Source organism: Phaseolus vulgaris, chromosome 3, assembly GCF_000499845.2.
Source record: "Phaseolus vulgaris cultivar G19833 chromosome 3, P. vulgaris v2.0, whole genome shotgun sequence".
NCBI lineage: Eukaryota > Viridiplantae > Streptophyta > Magnoliopsida > Fabales > Fabaceae > Phaseolus > Phaseolus vulgaris.
In genome coordinates, this window is record NC_023757.2 from 23,284,533 (window position 1) to 23,291,257 (window position 6,725).

Here is a 6,725-nt window from a genome sequence, read left to right on the forward strand (position 1 = left end):
AATATGAAGCAAGATTCAACATTTGAAAGATTTCAAAAGAATAGGAGCTATATTCAAGAAGAAATATAAAGTTGGAGGATAGATACAGTGCCATTATTCAAAAAGGCTTGCCTCACAAATCCAAGGACCCAAGAATTTTTAATCTTCCCGTGGATAATGCCTTACTGGATTTGGGGGCAAGCATAAATTTAATTCCTTTGTCAATGCTGAAGAAAATAGAAGATTTGAAGATTAAACCCCCCAAGATGACCTTACGGCTGGCTGATAGAGTAACCAAATATCCTTATGGTGTGGTTGAAGATGTTCTTGTGAAGGTGGATAAGTTCATATTCCCTGTGGATTTGTTATAATGGAGGTGAAAGAAGATGAGGAGGTCCCCTTGATACTTGGTAGACCCTTTATGAAGACTGTTAGAATCATAGTTGATGTTGACAAAGGAGAACTTCAACTTAGAGCTCAAAATGAGGAGGTAACTTTTAATCTTTTTTATGGTCTAAAAATTTTTAATGCAGGGGAAGATTTTGTACAAAAGGATGTAACAAAGGGAGTTGTCCACCTTGAAATAAACAGGCGTCAATCTAGATGACGTTAAACGAACCCTTACTGGAAGGCAACCTAATCCACATTTTAGTTTTATGTTGTTTTGTTATCTTTGTTTTGATTTTACCTTTCAAAAAATCATGTTTTCTTGTAGGGATTCTCGCCCAGGCGAGTCCATTCTCGCTTAGGCGAGTTGAACGACGAAAAGTGGGGTGCTCTCTGGAGTCATCTCGCTTAAGCGAGTTTGACACCGAAAAATAGAGTTTTCCTGCAGGGAATCTCGTTTAAGCAAGTTTTACGTCGAAAAATGGAGTTTTCTTACAGGGGTCGCTCAAGCGAGTAAAATTTCCTTAAAATATAAATTCTCAAATGTAACCCCTCCCTATATGTCTCACGATCAGTTTGCAGGTTATGTATTTTGGCCAGGGGACAAGTTCTATTATTTTGGAGGCAGATCCAGCAAATGAAGCAAGACTATAAATGAAGATTTTAACAAAGAGCTGGATGACTTTTTAGGAAGAGAGGATTGAGCAAAAATATGGTTTTATCTTTCTAATTCTCTTTTCTTTTAAGTTATTTGATTTTTAAAAAATTTTCTGTTTTGGTTTTTTATTTATTTTATTTGTCGGTTATTTTGTTTTCTGTTTATTTGCTTAGTTTGTTTTATTTGTTTATTTTTTATTTTGAATAAATTTGTTGTTTTTTTCTATTTAGTAGTTTTATGTCTTTTGAATTATTTTCCTTGAATAAGTTTTAGTTTTAATTTAATTGTTGAGTAGTTTTCTAGTTTTATTTTTCTCAAATAAAAAAAACTAGAATATTAATTTTGAATTGTGGAAAAATATAATTTGTGTTTAAATATTAAATAGTGAGATGAATTAGACACAGGTTAGAAAGGGAAATATGATTGAATCTCTATTCAAATGTAGTTGAAATTGTGATACATGAAAATTTAACAAGATGGTTGATTAGGTCAAAAAATGATAAAACAAAAAGGAAAGAGACCAATTAAACCAAGTGAGTATGTGAACCTTAAATAATTTTGAGAGTTTTACTGATGAATTGACAGTTGAAGTTGCTTAATTTTTATTTTTGTTACATCATAAAGGAGCATGAAGATGATTGAGACATTTTGAGCGAGAAAGCGCCAGAACCATTGGGCCATTTTATGTTTTAATCAACAAGCCCATTAGCACGACACAAGAAGCCACTTAACCCTAGCAAATTAGGTTAAATAGGGGGTTTGAGGCTTGACCCTAGTGTGCCAGATTGAGATGAAAACACCATTGAGTGACTTGTAACCAGTTGGGAGAGTAGAAGGTGCTAGAAGATGTGTGGTTAATTCTACCTTTTCAGATTGAGAGTAATCTGTTCGAACTCTTATGTATTGAGGTGATATTTAAATATGATATAATATTTTGTTCTTGATTGATTATTGGTATTCTTGTTTGGTTTCTAACTCTTGATCTAGAATCTTAAATCTGACTAGAAAGTATTTTTAGGGTTCTGACCTAAACAACGATACTTAACATATTTGAGTGATAGGAATAGACTTGAAATGTTAATTGTTATTAACGTCTGAGCTTGATTCTAAGTTGTTTTTATAAATATGCGAGGAATCAATATTTAGGAAACATTCTTAATAATTTTATATACGAGAAATCGATATAAATGAATTTTATACGAGCATCATTTTCAATCAAAGAACATAATTTTAACATGCTAATCAAAATACATAAGAGTGAGAAAGATGAAACCTAATCCTTATTTTTCCAACTTAAAGCAACCAATTATTTGTCTGCTTTCTTATTAATCATCACTAACACAACCACTTTCATCACACTTTTTATTGTTTTGTTTTACATTTAGCGAATATTGTACTTGATAATTCAATTGTTCTTTGTGGGATCAATATCCTTCCTTAGGGACAAATTATTACTTTTGACAACGCGGTGCACTTGCCGTAAAAAGTCATTAGTCTCGCTTAAGCGCAATATTACCTGCTTAAGCGAGCTTTACGAGAAAAACCCAACTTTATTGGAGTGAACTCGCTTAAGCGAGTCTTGAGCCAGTTTTCAATACTCCACTTTGTCTTTTCTTCTTGTCTTCAATTTGTCCATTCTCTTTTAGCCCTTTTATGTCCATTTTCCCCTAGAATCCTCAAATTAACACAAATTTGAGAATAAATCGTTGACATTCATCTTATAAAAAAAATATGTAAAAAGGTTCAAATTCCTAAATTAGGGGTTGAATTATAAATATTTTCTCAATTTAAGTCCATAAGTGTTTATGTTTTTGTATGAAATATTATTGAATTATGGCACTTATCATGGACCTTGTGTTGTACCTTGTTTTGTGTTGTACCTTGTTCTGTGTTGTGTCCTTTTTATGAGTGCTTGGTAGGGAATACTTAGGATACTATTGTTGCCCCAATGGTTGTAGTATTAAGCACATACATCAATACTAAAAGGAAATATTTCATATTTTACTGACAATCTAGTCACATAAATAAGACATCATCTAGTGAGAAGTTAAAGGAGATTCTTGTATCAGTGCTTTCTATAGTAGATACAAGGAATCACCTAGACATAAGAAACTCATATTGATTTCTCCTAATGGTCTTTCTAATGAGTCAAGTATTAATCTTTGTAGTGATATACTTCATATGAATTTCTTGGGAGGCGTTGAATATGAAAAATTGCCATATTCCATTTATTCAGTTGAGGATTCCTATATTCCTAAATAAAGATGCTTCATTTGTAATTATTGTTGTGCTCTAATGAGAGTGTATGTGTGTATCTTGTTTAAAAATGGTTAATTTCCCTTAGTTTATATATATATATGAACTACTATAGTTGTACATAGGAGGAGAGCATGTGTCAATAGAGGATTTGGTTTTCACTTTCTTCCTATAAGTATTTTGATATGTATTATATTTACATAGTTTTGTAGATTTTTTAATTTTAATGGTTGTAAAATATGTTAGTTGATGTATGTGTTATATACGTAACTAATATAAATAAATTAAATGGTTGACGCATTTATACAATGATAATCCATTACCACATCTCTAATTCAATATTCAAGTTAAAGTAGATATAAAACTATCTTTTCTTTACTTTGAGGTAACATGTTTATTTGGAAAAAAATTCTTTTGTATCTTCCAGAAGTCAATTGTGTTCCACAAATTTAAAATTTTACATCCACAAATTTAAAATTTTACATTAGTAGCATCCTCTTTTAATTAAATAATAATTTGATAGTGTGTGCCTTCATTCTGAATTGATTTCTTGAATTGTTGATAGATAGGGTGAAAGCTAGATGGAAGAAATGGAACAAGGATGGCTCCAATGGAGCTATGGATTCCTTGAAGGTGCATGAGGAGGAGGGAGAGTAATTAGTTGGGAGGTGAAGGAGAAGACCAAAGGCTAACCTAGAGAGGTTTAGACAAAAGAGTGCAAGAGCTAGCAACTTGGCATCATAACACTCATAAAATTGATCTTCTTAATTCATGAGTCAAGCACCTCAATTTATAGGAGAAACGACTGAACATTTTGGAGCCAAAATTTGAAAATTGAAACTAAAACTCTCTAATGAGAAGGTGTCATGTGGACTCATGTTTTCCATGTTTAGCTCACACCTTTCATGCTAATTCCTCTCCGGTCTTAGGTTCCATGTGGACGTCCATGTGCTCCATGCAAGGGTAATTTTCGTCCTCTAATGTACCCTATACGTTTTATGGTTGCACTGGGCTCAAAGAAGTTCAATTGTTACCCTAACTAGTTACTTTCAACCCTAACTAAACTTATTTTTTTATTGGTCCAAATACAAGTCCATAAACCTATGCTACTTGGCCCAAATATTTGGTCCAATTATTTTATGCTACTAGGTCCAATACGTGGCCCATGAAATCTTAAACAATTTATACAATTTATTTAAGCTAAAGTTTGGCCCAAAAATAATGTTGACTAGTCAGCTGAAACTCAGTCTTCTTGTGTTCTTCAGATCAAAGCTCTAGTTTATATTTTCATGAGTTGGAGGTCTTCTTGGATATGTTTGTACATTCTTTTACCCTAGAGTTATCCTCTTGATTGAGCCTACAAAAATAAACAAAAGCCCAATTAGACACATATTTGAAAATAAATTTATAAACCACCTTTAGGTCTTCATCCTCCTTATTATGTGGTTGTGTGTGGTCGGGAGTTCTCTCAGCATAACTTATCAAATCAATATTATGATCAATTTATCTTAATTCACTTCTTTGGTGATAATATTATGAAACATATAACTTAAAATTTCAGAGAAAGTTTAAAAAAATGAAATTTTGGAGAAATAATTTTTTAATAAAAAAACATTTATAATATATTTATATAATTTTTATTCTTTATTTATTTAAAAATAAATAAACCACTTTCATGCAATACTGTATTATTAAAAATAATATATATATATATATATATAAAGGGAGATAGGTGTTTATTTTATGTAATAATAGAATAGGACCAAGTTTTTACCATTTTATTTTTCCTAGGTGGGTATTAAAATAAATAGTACTACAAATTAACAATCTTACCTCTTTACCTTTTGTTTAAAATAATTTATTTAATTTTATGATATATTTTAATGTAAATATTAACTTGCCTTGTCTTCCTCCAAGATTGGTTCAAGTTATAAGAAGACACGCGTTTCTTTGCTTATTTTCGGGTGACATAAGTAATTATTTACAGGAAACTTTCTCCATCAAGAAAAAAAACCAAAGGGCCAAAAATTTATTCCTAATTATTAAGATGTCTTACATCACCTACAAGTATCCTTAGAGTACTCTTTACAACACTTAAATAATTTTGTTCTCTTCAACAATTTTTTAAGAGTAATTTATGCTTAATTTAATTTTAATATTAATGGGAAGAAAGAGCAGAATTAATAAAGAAAATGGAAGATAGGAAACATGTTTATATGAGATAATTAATAGTTCATTTAATTTGGTGGCGTTGATGCAATAAAGTCCTTCATTTTAAACTACGCATCCCATTTTCAGAGACGAGATTGGGAATATATATATATATATATATATATATATATATATATATATATATATATATACATTGCTATTATTTCATTTTCTTCTAAAAAAAATTGTTTGCTGCAAAAAAATAATGTAAAAAATGAATAGTTGTATGTCAATATAGAAAAGATTATCAGGCTATATAAAAATATTTACTAAAAAATTATTATCGGATCCCTTTCCAAATGTTAAAACTCAAAAACCATTTTTTTGGCTTGAGATAGACTTATGGATCCTCACCGAAATTTGCATGATTTGCGCGTTTTTCTAGATCGTCGAAAACTACAAGTTAGTCTAGAATTGCTGGATTTTCTCTCTCTTTACATTGAGTTTTTGCTTTTTGTTTTGATTTGTGGTTGCATCACCAAGTGTAATGATCTTTGACAGCTTAGCATAGTTTGTTGAGTTATTTGGAAAATCACGTTGAGATAAGCATATGGGCGCAGAATTGCTAAATAATGCAATAACTATGAAGTGTGAATGGAGAAAGACGTAGAAGAGTATTGTTGGGTTTGGGGTTTGGGCTCTCTCATTCTTAGACAAAATTATAGTTGTACACAAGATAATGGGACAAGGGTTTGTGAGGTGTATTTAGTTGTCACACAATAAAGGTAAAGAAGATGCCAATGTCATCATAATAATCATAGGAGCGCGTTCACTCATTTCAATTCATAATGATAATAATAATAATAATAATAATAATAATAATAATAATAATAATAATAATAATAATAATAATAATAATGCATGTGACTCTGCCTTTAAAATCCAGGATAAGAATACAATTCCTCCTCCAATGGAAACCAAAAGAAAGCTAACATTTTAAAAGAAATTCAAAGCCTGTTTATTTCAAATGACTACCCTCTTACCAAGGTTGATAAAGACCACAATAAATTTGATAACTAACTCAACCAAAGGAGTAATTGTTCCTCCATACATACCATTACTACTATTTGCTGTTATTCAATTTATTTATGGGGACTCAAATTTGCAGATGTAAATATACAACTGTTCAAATTATATACCTGCGCTATCTGCGGCACTGAGGCTGGAAAAGAAAAAACAATCTCCCTTTTCAAATTTTGCTATATGCTCCTATAACAAAAAACAAAGTGTTACT